At 45.1% G+C, this 12,760-nt stretch overlaps 3 non-coding genes across 3 annotated transcripts; all 3 read left to right on the forward strand.

The window, feature by feature from the left end:
* The first annotated feature begins 3,405 nt into the window (after positions 1-3,405).
* LOC146854385 (signal recognition particle RNA) lies at positions 3,406-3,705 on the forward strand. Its single transcript, XR_014958890.1, has one exon.
* A 3,401-nt stretch (positions 3,706-7,106) lies between these two features.
* On the forward strand, positions 7,107-7,406 carry LOC146854386 (signal recognition particle RNA). The gene has a single exon (XR_014959068.1).
* Positions 7,407-10,807: 3,401 nt separating this feature from the next.
* LOC146854387 (signal recognition particle RNA) lies at positions 10,808-11,107 on the forward strand. Its single transcript, XR_014959064.1, has one exon.
* The last annotated feature ends 1,653 nt before the right edge of the window (positions 11,108-12,760 follow it).

Raw genomic sequence — 12,760 nt, forward strand, 5'->3', positions numbered from 1 at the left:
TTTCTTGACTCAAATGTGAAAGTTTTGATTTTTACAAGGTGTAATAAATTATTTTCCCAAAACCAAATCTTTGTTTTCCTTTTGATATTTTTCCAGGAAATATGATGAACATTTGAACTGGGCCACGCATTTCAGCATAGCAGACAATTCTCCAGAATTGAGACATATTGCAACAACAAGCTAGCAGGCGGAGAGGACTGAAAACTCAGTGCAACCTAGAATAAATGGCTGTGTGATTTTCAGCAAGGATGACTCAAATGCATTCTTCCTTTTAGAGCACCTGTAGGATTAAACTGATCTGTCAAGTACAAAAGCATCCTTCATAGAGCAACTTAGAAATGCGCTTGCTGGCCCTTCTGCTGCATTTCTACGTCCAGCTCTAATTCATTTTTTGATTAGCCCTCATTCTTTTCATATGTGAATGAGAAGGAGAAATTACAGGGCCCTTCACTCTTTGAGCGAAACATGAAAAGACTGAGGGCTGTGCAACTCCCAAACGTTGGAGCCTCTGGCCTGTCGACCCTCGAACCTGCTCCTGCTCCAACCCGGCATCTCTTGTGGCCAGCAACCTCACAAACCCTGGAGGACCTGGCTACCTTTTGACTCCAAACCCCTGGGACTCCCATGAGTAGAGGCTCTACTCAAATCTACTTCTAATCCCTGGCAGCAGCCCGGAACCGCGAACCCTTCACACTCTGCACCCACCAAGCCTGGCCTGTGCCAGAGTGAACAAAGACCACAAGGACGACCCCACGGCGACTGTGACCCCGAGTCCGACACCCAAGGACCTCCCTCGACACTCCTGAAGAAGCCTGCAGCCTCAGAACCAGGTGCCCCCCAACCGCGATCAACAGAGGGTAAGATTTCCCGACACCAAAAGGTACCCCTGCACCCGGCGCTCCGCGGCCCCCTGTGCCCAATCCCGGGGTACCTACCTATCCTCCAACTACCCAACTTACCTCTCGAAGTGGTGGTGGCACCTGAAGAATCTTCGTCCCCGAGCTTGCAGTCTTTTTCTAAACCAGAGATTTCCCATTCAAATCAATTGAGCGCCCGAATGCTCAAAAGCACCCTGCACCCAGCCGTCCGAGTGTCCCTGGAAGTGCAACCTCTACATCTATCTACTTCCCCACTTGCCCTGGATAAGTGACCAGGAGCCCAGCTCCCACAGCCACGTGGCCTGCTAGTCAGCAGCCACCAACCAAGGCCCCCCTACCTCTCATAGGATAACATTGGGCCTAACTCTCTCTGCACCCGGCCGCCCTTGTGCCGCTGAGGGTGAACCAACTGTACCTACCTGACCCTGGGAGACTCCTGAGTCTGTGCCCAGAACCTTAACTCTGCCAGTCGAGTACTTACCTTTAAACCGATAACTCAATCTTCTCCATAGGGTAACATTGACTGGTTTTTCCTGAAATTTCTTCCAAGTGTGGACTTTTCAAAACTTAAAATATTCACCAAAAATCAGCCGAGTAACGAAAACGAAAATACTCACCTGCTATTAGGTGAGCTCCCAGTGCTGGATCTTGGTGCCCAGCACTGACTCTGAAAAATACTTACAACTGTACTTACCAGTAACCCAATTTTCTCCCATAGGAAATCATTGACTGTTTTTCTGTGAAATTTCTTCTAAGTGTCAATTTCTGCAAACTTTAAATATTCTTTAAAAATCGTATAATTTCTGAAAACATAATTACTTACCTGTTTTGGATAAAGGTCCCAGTACTGAGTCTAGGCACCCAGTACTGGATTACAAAAGTAACGAGAACATACTATACCTGCAACTTGAATTTTCTGCAATAGGGAATCTTAGACTGTTTTCTATGAAATATTTTCTGTCAACTTTTAAAATAGCAAAATATTGTCTAAAAATCATCACAGTAATTAAGTCGACTTTTATCACTTGATTCCAAGTACTGACCCAGGACTGAATCTAGGATCCAGTCCTGGAAATCCAAAAGTAATCCTAAAAGTAATCTGTTGCAAATAACTTGAAACTTCCATTGAGCTCAATGCATTATTGTGTTTAAAATGTTGTTGCCTATTGCAACCACTTGTAACTTTCTACAAAAGTCAATTGCATATTGCAAAAGTATTTATATAAAGCATCTCATTCTGAGAAAGTATATTTTAATACCTATTGTTGGTTCTAAAATAAAACAAGCATATATTTTTTGTAGATAAACCATTGGCCTAGAGTTCAGTTATTGAGTGTGTGAGACCATTTGCTGACTGAGTGTGTGCAACAAATGCTTTACACTGTCCTCTGATACTGCCTTACTGCTCGACCAAGCTACCACTTTAGAGAGTAAGGTTATATCTAACTTTAGCCTCTGCCAAACCTCTGGGGACTGTAGACTCTGTACACCCTGTACCTATTTGGGAACAGTATATACAGAGCCACTTCCTCACACTGCAGTTCTCCAATATAGGTCTGTCAAGATCATTACTCAATCTACCTTGATTTGGCACAGTATAAAATAAGTCAAGAAGTCTCCTATGAAAAGATATGCAAATCTGTTCGAATCACTTTCCCTAGTCAGGGGACCCACTAGCTGGAAGGGGCAGGGAGGACCAAAATAGCTCATCGGTATAGAACACTGCATGAGCAGCTGATTTTGAGGTGGTATAAGATAGAGTAATCCAACTGGACCTCAATAAACGGTTTCCTAATGTGCAATAGCCCCTGACCACCTCTGACGCAAAAGTGTAATCTCATACCTTTGCAGAATCAGGCATGCTTTCACCTGTTCAAGCTGAACTGACATTGGTCTTCTTGGCCAGCAGGAGTTCCTCTCTTGCAGCTGTTGAGGCTAGAGAACAGAATGACGTGTATCATTCTTTATGGTAACTCTTCTAGCCCTCCCACTCCATACTACTTTAAAACTTCCGATGTTGCAGACGAGTTCCATCATTGTGACCCATGCTATTTTTCTCAATATTGGCTGGCTCGGCATAACAAGGGATGCCTACAGGACAGCCTAAATTGTGCCGGCAAGCTTCTACAGGGAGTCACTGGCAGATAAAGAGAAACTCAGCCCTAACCTGGCTCTTCTCTCTCACTCTCACTCTCCTTTCCCTTCTGTCCCTCTACCTGTCTCTCACTCTCTAAATACTAGTATTTATGTTGTATTCACTTCCCCGTCACAATCTTTCCGACCCTACTTCCTCTCTCCCTTCAATCAGTTCAACCCTCTTTTTTACTTTAGGAAACTCCACATCTTTTTTAAAGGCCCTTCCCATATTCACACTGCTTCTTGATAAGACATTTTTTTCCTTTCTTTGAAGGATAGTGAAATTGATTTTCTTGAAACATGGTTGGTAAACCATCAATTCATTCCACCTTACTTTATCATTATCCTTACTTATGGAATGCATTTCATCATTAGGACAGCTGCAGTGTTTGCCGGGCAAGTTGGCGGGTGCCTGTTGTCCTAGTTACTTGGGAGGCAGAGGCTTGTGGATTGCTTGAGCTCAGGGGTTCTGGGCTGCACTCAGCTGTGTTGATCAGGTGTCCATGCTGCATTGGGCAACAATATGGTGTTCTAGAGGGAGCTCTAGAATTTCAGGTTTTGTAACGAGAGGTGCACCGACCCAGGCTGGAAACAGAGCAGGCGAAAGCTTCCATGCCCATTGGTAGCAGAACAGCACCTGTGAGCAGTACGTGTAAAACAGCCTGAGCAAAATAGTGAGACCTAGCCTCTCTTTTTTGACTCAAATGTGAAAGTTTTGATTTTTACAAGGTGTAATAAATTATTTTCCCAAAACCAAATCTTTGTTTTCCTTTTGATATTTTTCCAGGAAATATGATGAACATTTGAACTGGGCCACGCATTTCAGCATAGCAGACAATTCTCCAGAATTGAGACATATTGCAACAACAAGCTAGCAGGCGGAGAGGACTGAAAACTCAGTGCAACCTAGAATAAATGGCTGTGTGATTTTCAGCAAGGATGACTCAAATGCATTCTTCCTTTTAGAGCACCTGTAGGATTAAACTGATCTGTCAAGTACAAAAGCATCCTTCATAGAGCAACTTAGAAATGCGCTTGCTGGCCCTTCTGCTGCATTTCTACGTCCAGCTCTAATTCATTTTTTGATTAGCCCTCATTCTTTTCATATGTGAATGAGAAGGAGAAATTACAGGGCCCTTCACTCTTTGAGCGAAACATGAAAAGACTGAGGGCTGTGCAACTCCCAAACGTTGGAGCCTCTGGCCTGTCGACCCTCGAACCTGCTCCTGCTCCAACCCGGCATCTCTTGTGGCCAGCAACCTCACAAACCCTGGAGGACCTGGCTACCTTTTGACTCTAAACCCCTGGGACTCCCATGAGTAGAGGCTCTACTCAAATCTACTTCTAATCCCTGGCAGCAGCCCGGAACCGCGAACCCTTCACACTCTGCACCCACCAAGCCTGGTCTGTGCCAGAGTGAACAAAGACCACAAGGACGACCCCACGGCGACTGGGACCCCGAGTCCGGCACCCAAGGACCTCCCTCGACACTCCTGAAGAAGCCTGCAGCCTCAGAACCAGGTGCCCCCCCAACCGCGATCAACAGAGGGTAAGATTTCCCGACACCAAAAGGTACCCCTGCACCCGGCGCTCCGCGGCCCCTTGTGCCCAATCCCGGGGTACCTACCTATCCTCCAACTACCCCACTTACCTCTCGAAGTGGTGGTGGCACCTGAAGAATCTTCGTCCTCGAGCTTGCAGTCTTTTTCTAAACCAGAGATTTCCCATTCAAATCAATTGAGCGCCCGAATGCTCAAAAGCACCCTGCACCCAGCCGTCCGAGTGGCCCTGGCAGTGCAACCTCTACATCTATCTACTTCCCCACTTGCCCTGGATAAGTGACCAGGAGCCCAGCTCCCACAGCCACGTGGCCTGCTAGTCAGCAGCCACCAACCAAGGCCCCCCTACCTCTCATAGGATAACATTGGGCCTAACTCTCTCTGCACGCGGCCGCCCTTGTGCCGCTGAGGGTGAACCAACTGTACCTACCTGACCCTGGGAGACGCCTGAGTCTATGCCCAGAACCTTAACTCTGCCAGTCGAGTACTTACCTTTAAACCGATAACTCAATCTTCTCCATAGGGTAACATTGACTGGTTTTTCCTGAAATTTCTTCAAAGTGTGGACTTTTCAAAACTTAAAATATTCACCAAAAATCAGCCGAGTAACGAAAACGAAAATACTCACCTGCTATTAGGTGAGCTCCCAGTGCTGGATCTTGGTGCCCAGCACTGACTCTGAAAAATACTTACAACTGTACTTACCAGTAACCTAATTTTCTCCCATAGGAAATCATTGACTGTTTTTCTGTGAAATTTCTTCTAAGTGTCAATTTCTGCAAACTTTAAATATTCTTTAAAAATCGTATAATTTCTGAAAACGTAATTACTTACCTGTTTTGGATAAAGGTCCCAGTACTGAGTCTAGGCACCCAGTACTGGATTACAAAAGTAACGAGAACATACTATACCTGCAACTTGAATTTTCTGCCATAGGGAATCTTAGACTGTTTTCTATGAAATATTTTCTGTCAACTTTTAAAATAGCAAAATATTGTCTAAAAATCATCACAGTAATTAAGTCGACTTTTATCACTCGATTCCAAGTACTGACCCAGGACTGAATCTAGGATCCAGTCCTGGAAATCCAAAAGTAATCCTAAAAGTAATCTGTTGCAAATAACTTGAAACTTCCATTGAGCTCAATGCATTATTGTGTTTAAAATGTTGTTGCCTATTGCAACCACTTGTAACTTTCTACAAAAGTCAATTGCATATTGCAAAAGTATTTATATAAAGCATCTCATTCTGAGAAAGTATATTTTAATACCTATTGTTGGTTCTAAAATAAAACAAGCATATATTTTTTGTAGATAAACCATTGGCCTAGAGTTCAGTTATTGAGTGTGTGAGACCATTTGCTGACTGAGTGTGTGCAACAAATGCTTTACACTGTCCTCTGATACTGCCTTACTGCTCGACCAAGCTACCACTTTAGAGAGTAAGGTTATATCTAACTTTAGCCTCTGCCAAACCTCTGGGGACTGTGGACTCTGTACACCCTGTACCTATTTGGGAACAGTATATACAGAGCCACTTTCTCACACTGCAGTTCTCCAATATAGGTCTGTCAAGATCATTACTCAATCTACCTTGATTTGGCACAGTATAAAATAGGTCAAGAAGTCTCCTATGAAAAGATATGCAAATCTGTTCGAATCACTTTCCCTAGTCAGGGGACCCACTAGCTGGAAGGGGCAGGGAGGACCAAAATAGCTCATCGGTATAGAACACTGCATGAGCAGCTGATTTTGAGGTGGTAGAAGATAGAGTAATCCAACTGGACCTCAATAAACGGTTTCCTAATGTGCAATAGCCCCTGACCACCTCTGACGCAAAAGTGTAATCTCATACCTTTGCAGAATCAGGCATGCTTTCACCTGTTCAAGCTGAACTGACTTTGGTCTTCTTGGCCAGCAGGAGTTCCTCTCTTGCAGCTGTTGAGGCTAGAGAACAGAATGACGCGTATTTATTCTTTATAGTAACTCTTCTAGCTCTCCCAATCCATACCACTTTAAAACTTCCGATGTTGCAGACGAGTTCCATCATTGTGACCCATGCTATTTTTCTCAATATTGGCTGGCTCGGCATAACAAGGGATGCCTACAGGACAGCCTAAATTGTGCCGGCAAGCTTCTACAGGGAGTCACTGGCAGATAAAGAGAAACTCAGCCCTAACCTGGCTCTTCTCTCTCACTCTCCTTTCCCTTCTGTCCCTCTACCTGTCTCTCACTCTCTAAATACTAGTATTTATGTTGTATTCACTTCCCCGTCACAATCTTTCCGACCCTACTTCCTCTCTCCCTTCAATCAGATCAACCCTCTTTTTTACTTTAGGAAACTCCACATCTTTTTTAAAGGCCCTTCCCATATTCTCACTGCTTCTTGATAAGACATTTTTTTACTTTCTTTGAAGGATAGTGAAATTGATTTTCTTGAAACATGGTTGGGAAACCATCAATCCATTCCACCTTACTTTATCATTATCCTTACTTATGGAATGCATTTCATCATTAGGACAGCTGCAGTGTTTGCCGGGCAAGGTGGCGTGTGCCTGTTGTCCTAGTTACTTGGGAGGCAGAGGCTTGTGGATTGCTTGAGCTCAGGGGTTCTGGGCTGCACTCAGCTGTGTTGATCAGGTGTCCATGCTGCATTGGGCATCAATATGGTGTTCTAGAGGGAGCTCTAGAATTTCAGGTTGTGTAACGAGAGGTGCACCGACCCAGGCTGGAAACAGAGCAGGCCAAAGCTTCCATGCCCATTGGTAGCAGGACAGCACCTGTGAGCAGTACGTGTAAAACAGCCTGAGCAAAATAGTGAGACCTAGCCTCTCTTTTTTGACTCAAATGTGAAAGTTTTGATTTTTACAAGGTGTAATAAATTATTTTCCCAAAACCAAATCTTTGTTTTCCTTTTGATATTTTTCCAGGAAATATGATGAACATTTGAACTGGGCCACGCATTTCAGCATAGCAGACAATTCTCCAGAATTGAGACATATTGCAACAACAAGCTAGCAGGCGGAGAGGACTGAAAACTCAGTGCAACCTAGAATAAATGGCTGTGTGATTTTCAGCAAGGATGACTCAAATGCATTCTTCCTTTTAGAGCACCTGTAGGATTAAACTGATCTGTCAAGTACAAAAGCATCCTTCATAGAGCAACTTAGAAATGCGCTTGCTGGCCATTCTGCTGCATTTCTACGTCCAGCTCTAATTCATTTTTTGATTAGCCCTCATTCTTTTCATATGTGAATGAGAAGGAGAAATTACAGGGCCCTTCACTCTTTGAGCGAAACATGAAAAGACTGAGGGCTGTGCAACTCCCAAATGTTGGAGCCTCTGGCCTGTCGACCCTCGAACCTGCTCCTGCTCCAACCCAGCATCTCTTGTGGCCAGCAACCTCACAAACCCTGGAGGACCTGGCTACCTTTTGACTCTAAACCCCTGGGACTCCCATGAGTAGAGGCTCTACTCAAATCTACTTCTAATCCCTGGCAGCAGCCCGGAACCGCGAACCCTTCACACTCTGCACCCACCAAGCCTGGTCTGTGCCAGAGTGAACAAAGACCACAAGGACGACCCCACGGCGACTGGGACCCCGAGTCCGGCACCCAAGGACCTCCCTCGACACTCCTGAAGAAGCCTGCAGCCTCAGAACCAGGTGCCCCCCCAACCGCGATCAACAGAGGGTAAGATTTCCCGACACCAAAAGGTACCCCTGCACCCGGCGCTTCGCGGCCCCCTGTGCCCAATCCCGGGGTACCTACCTATCCTCCAACTACCCAACTTACCTCTCGAAGTGGTGGTGGCACCTGAAGAATCTTCGTCCCCGAGCTTGCAGTCTTTTTCTAAACCAGAGATTTCCCATTCAAATCAATTGAGCGCCCGAATGCTCAAAAGCACCCTGCACCCAGCCGTCCCAGTGGCCCTGGCAGTGCAACCTCTACATCTATCTACTTCCCCACTTGCCCTGGATAAGTGACCAGGAGCCCAGCTCCCACAGCCACGTGGCCTGCTAGTCAGCAGCCACCAACCAAGGCCCCCCTACCTCTCATAGGATAACATTGGGCCTAACTCTCTCTGCACCCGGCCGCCCTTGTGCCGCTGAGGGTGAACCAACTTTAACTACCTGACCCTGGGAGACGCCTGAGTCTATGCCCAGAACCTTAACTCTGCCAGTCGAGTACTTACCTTTAAACCGATAACTCAATCTTCTCCATAGGGTAACATTGACTGGTTTTTCCTGAAATTTCTTCTAAGTGTGGAATTTTCAAAACTTAAAATATTCACCAAAAATCAGCCGAGTAACGAAAACGAAAATACTCACCTGCTATTAGGTGAGCTCCCAGTGCTGGATCTTGGTGCCCAGCACTGACTCTGAAAAATACTTACAACTGTACTTACCAGTAACCCAATTTTCTCCCATAGGAAATCATTGACTGTTGTTCTGTGAAATTTCTTCTAAGTGTCAATTTCTGCAAACTTTAAATATTCTTTAAAAATCGTATAATTTCTGAAAACGTAATTAATTACCTGTTTTGGATAAAGGTCCTAGTACTGAGTCTAGGCACCCAGTACTGGATTACAAAAGTAACGAGAACATACTATACCTGCAACTTGAATTTTCTGCCATAGGGAATCTTAGACTGTTTTCTATGAAATATTTTCTGTCAACTTTTAAAATAGCAAAATATTGTCTAAAAATCATCACAGTAATTAAGTCGACTTTTATCACTTGATTCCAAGTACTGACCCAGGACTGAATCTAGGATCCAGTCCTGGAAATCCAAAAGTAATCCTAAAAGTAATCTGTTGCAAATAACTTGAAACTTCCATTGAGCTCAATGCATTATTGTGTTTAAAATGTTGTTGCCTATTGCAACCACTTGTAACTTTCTACAAAAGTCAATTGCATATTTCAAAAGTATTTATATAAAGCATCTCATTCTGAGAAAGTATATTTTAATACCTATTGTTGGTTCTAAAATAAAACAAGCATATATTTTTTGTAGATAAACCATTGGCCTAGAGTTCAGTTATTGAGTGTGTGAGACCATTTGCTGACTGAGTGTGTGCAACAAATGCTTTACACTGTCCTCTGATACTGCCTTACTGCTCGACCAAGCTACCACTTTAGAGAGTAAGGTTATATCTAACTTTAGCCTCTGCCAAACCTCTGGGGACTGTGGACTCTGTACACCCTGTACCTATTTGGGAACAGTATATACAGAGCCACTTTCTCACACTGCAGTTCTCCAATATAGGTCTGTCAAGATCATTACTCAATCTACCTTGATTTGGCACAGTATAAAATAAGTCAAGAAGTCTCCTATGAAAAGATATGCAAATCTGTTCGAATCACTTTCCCTAGTCAGAGGACCCACTAGCTGGAAGGGGCAGGGAGGACGAAAATAGCTCATCGGTATAGAACACTGCATGAGCAGCTGATTTTGAGGTGGTAGAAGATAGAGTAATCCAACTGGACCTCAATAAACGGTTTCCTAATGTGCAATAGCCCCTGACCACCTCTGACGCAAAAGTGTAATCTCATACCTTTGCAGAATCAGGCATGCTTTCACCTGTTCAAGCTGAACTGACATTGGTCTTCTTGGCCAGCAGGAGTTCCTCTCTTGCAGCTGTTGAGGCTGGAGAGCAGAATGACGTGTATTCATTCTTTATGGTAACTCTTCTAGCCCTCCCACTCCATACTACTTTAAAACTTCCGATGTTGCAGACGAGTTCCATCATTGTGACCCATGCTATTTTTCTCAATATTGGCTGGCTCGGCATAACAAGGGATGCCTACAGGACAGCCTAAATTGTGCCGGCAAGCTTCTACAGGGAGTCACTGGCAGATAAAGAGAAACTCAGCCCTAACCTGGCTCTTCTCTCTCACTCTCCTTTCCCTTCTGTCCCTCTACCTGTCTCTCACTCTCTAAATACTAGTATTTATGTTGTATTCACTTCCCCGTCACAATCTTTCCGACCCTACTTCCTCTCTCCCTTCAATCAGATCAACCCTCTTTTTTACTTTAGGAAACTCCACATCTTTTTTAAAGGCCCTTCCCATATTCTCACTGCTTCTTGATAAGACATTTTTTTACTTTCTTTGAAGGATAGTGAAATTGATTTTCTTGAAACATGGTTGGGAAACCATCAATCCATTCCACCTTACTTTATCATTATCCTTACTTATGGAATGCATTTCATCATTAGGACAGCTGCAGTGTTTGCTGGGCAAGGTGGCGTGTGCCTGTTGTCCTAGTTACTTGGGAGGCAGAGGCTTGTGGATTGCTTGAGCTCAGGGGTTCTGGGTTGCACTCACCTGTGTTGATCAGGTGTCCATGCTGCATTGGGCATCAATATGGTGTTCTAGAGGGAGCTCTAGAATTTCAGGTTGTGTAACGAGAGGTGCACCGACCCAGGCTGGAAACAGAGCAGGCCAAAGCTTCCATGCCCATTGGTAGCAGGACAGCACCTGTGAGCAGTACGTGTAAAACAGCCTGAGCAAAATAGTGAGACCTAGCCTCTCTTTTTTGACTCAAATGTGAAAGTTTTGATTTTTACAAGGTGTAATAAATTATTTTCCCAAAACCAAATCTTTGTTTTCCTTTTGATATTTTTCCAGGAAATATGATGAACATTTGAACTGGGCCACGCATTTCAGCATAGCAGACAATTCTCCAGAATTGAGACATATTGCAACAACAAGCTAGCAGGCGGAGAGGACTGAAAACTCAGTGCAACCTAGAATAAATGGCTGTGTGATTTTCAGCAAGGATGACTCAAATGCATTCTTCCTTTTAGAGCACCTGTAGGACTTAACTGATCTGTCAAGTACAAAAGCATCCTTCATAGAGCAACTTAGAAATGCGCTTGCTGGCCATTCTGCTGCATTTCTACGTCCAGCTCTAATTCATTTTTTGATTAGCCCTCATTCTTTTCATATGTGAATGAGAAGGAGAAATTACAGGGCCCTTCACTCTTTGAGCGAAACATGAAAAGACTGAGGGCTGTGCAACTCCCAAATGTTGGAGCCTCTGGCCTGTCGACCCTCGAACCTGCTCCTGCTCCAACCCGGCATCTCTTGTGGCCAGCAACCTCACAAACCCTGGAGGACCTGGCTACCTTTTGACTCTAAACCCCTGGGACTCCCATGAGTAGAGGCTCTACTCAAATCTACTTCTAATCCCTGGTAGCAGCCCGGAACCGCGAACCCTTCACATTCTGCACCCACCAAGCCTGGTCTGTGCCAGAGTGAACAAAGACCACAAGGACGACCCCACGGCGACTGGGACCCCGAGTCCGGCACCCAAGGACCTCCCTCGACACTCCTGAAGAAGCCTGCAGCCTCAGAACCAGGTGCCCCCCCAACCGCGATCAACAGAGGGTAAGATTTCCCGACACCAAAAGGTACCCCTGCACCCGGCGCTTCGCGGCCCCCTGTGCCCAATCCCGGGGTACCTACCTATCCTCCAACTACCCAACTTACCTCTCGAAGTGGTGGTGGCACCTGAAGAATCTTCGTCCCCGAGCTTGCAGTCTTTTTCTAAACCAGAGATTTCCCATTCAAATCAATTGAGCGCCCGAATGCTCAAAAGCACCCTGCACCCAGCCGTCCCAGTGGCCCTGGCAGTGCAACCTCTACATCTATCTACTTCCCCACTTGCCCTGGATAAGTGACCAGGAGCCCAGCTCCCACAGCCACGTGGCCTGCTAGTCAGCAGCCACCAACCAAGGCCCCCCTACCTCTCATAGGATAACATTGGGCCTAACTCTCTCTGCACCCGGCCGCCCTTGTGCCGCTGAGGGTGAACCAACTGTACCTACCTGACCCTGGGAGACGCCTGAGTCTATGCCCAGAACCTTAACTCTGCCAGTCGAGTACTTACCTTTAAACCGATAACTCAATCTTCTCCATAGGGTAACATTGACTGGTTTTTCCTGAAATTTCTTCTAAGTGTGGAATTTTCAAAACTTAAAATATTCACCAAAAATCAGCCGAGTAACGAAAACGAAAATACTCACCTGCTATTAGGTGAGCTCCCAGTGCTGGATCTTGGTGCCCAGCACTGACTCTGAAAAATACTTACAACTGTACTTACCAGTAACCCAATTTTCTCCCATAGGAAATCATTGACTGTTTTTCTGTGAAATTTCTTCTAAGTGTCAATTTCTGCAAACT

Source organism: Triturus cristatus, chromosome 4_1 (assembly GCF_964204655.1).
Source record: "Triturus cristatus chromosome 4_1, aTriCri1.1, whole genome shotgun sequence".
NCBI lineage: Eukaryota > Metazoa > Chordata > Amphibia > Caudata > Salamandridae > Triturus > Triturus cristatus.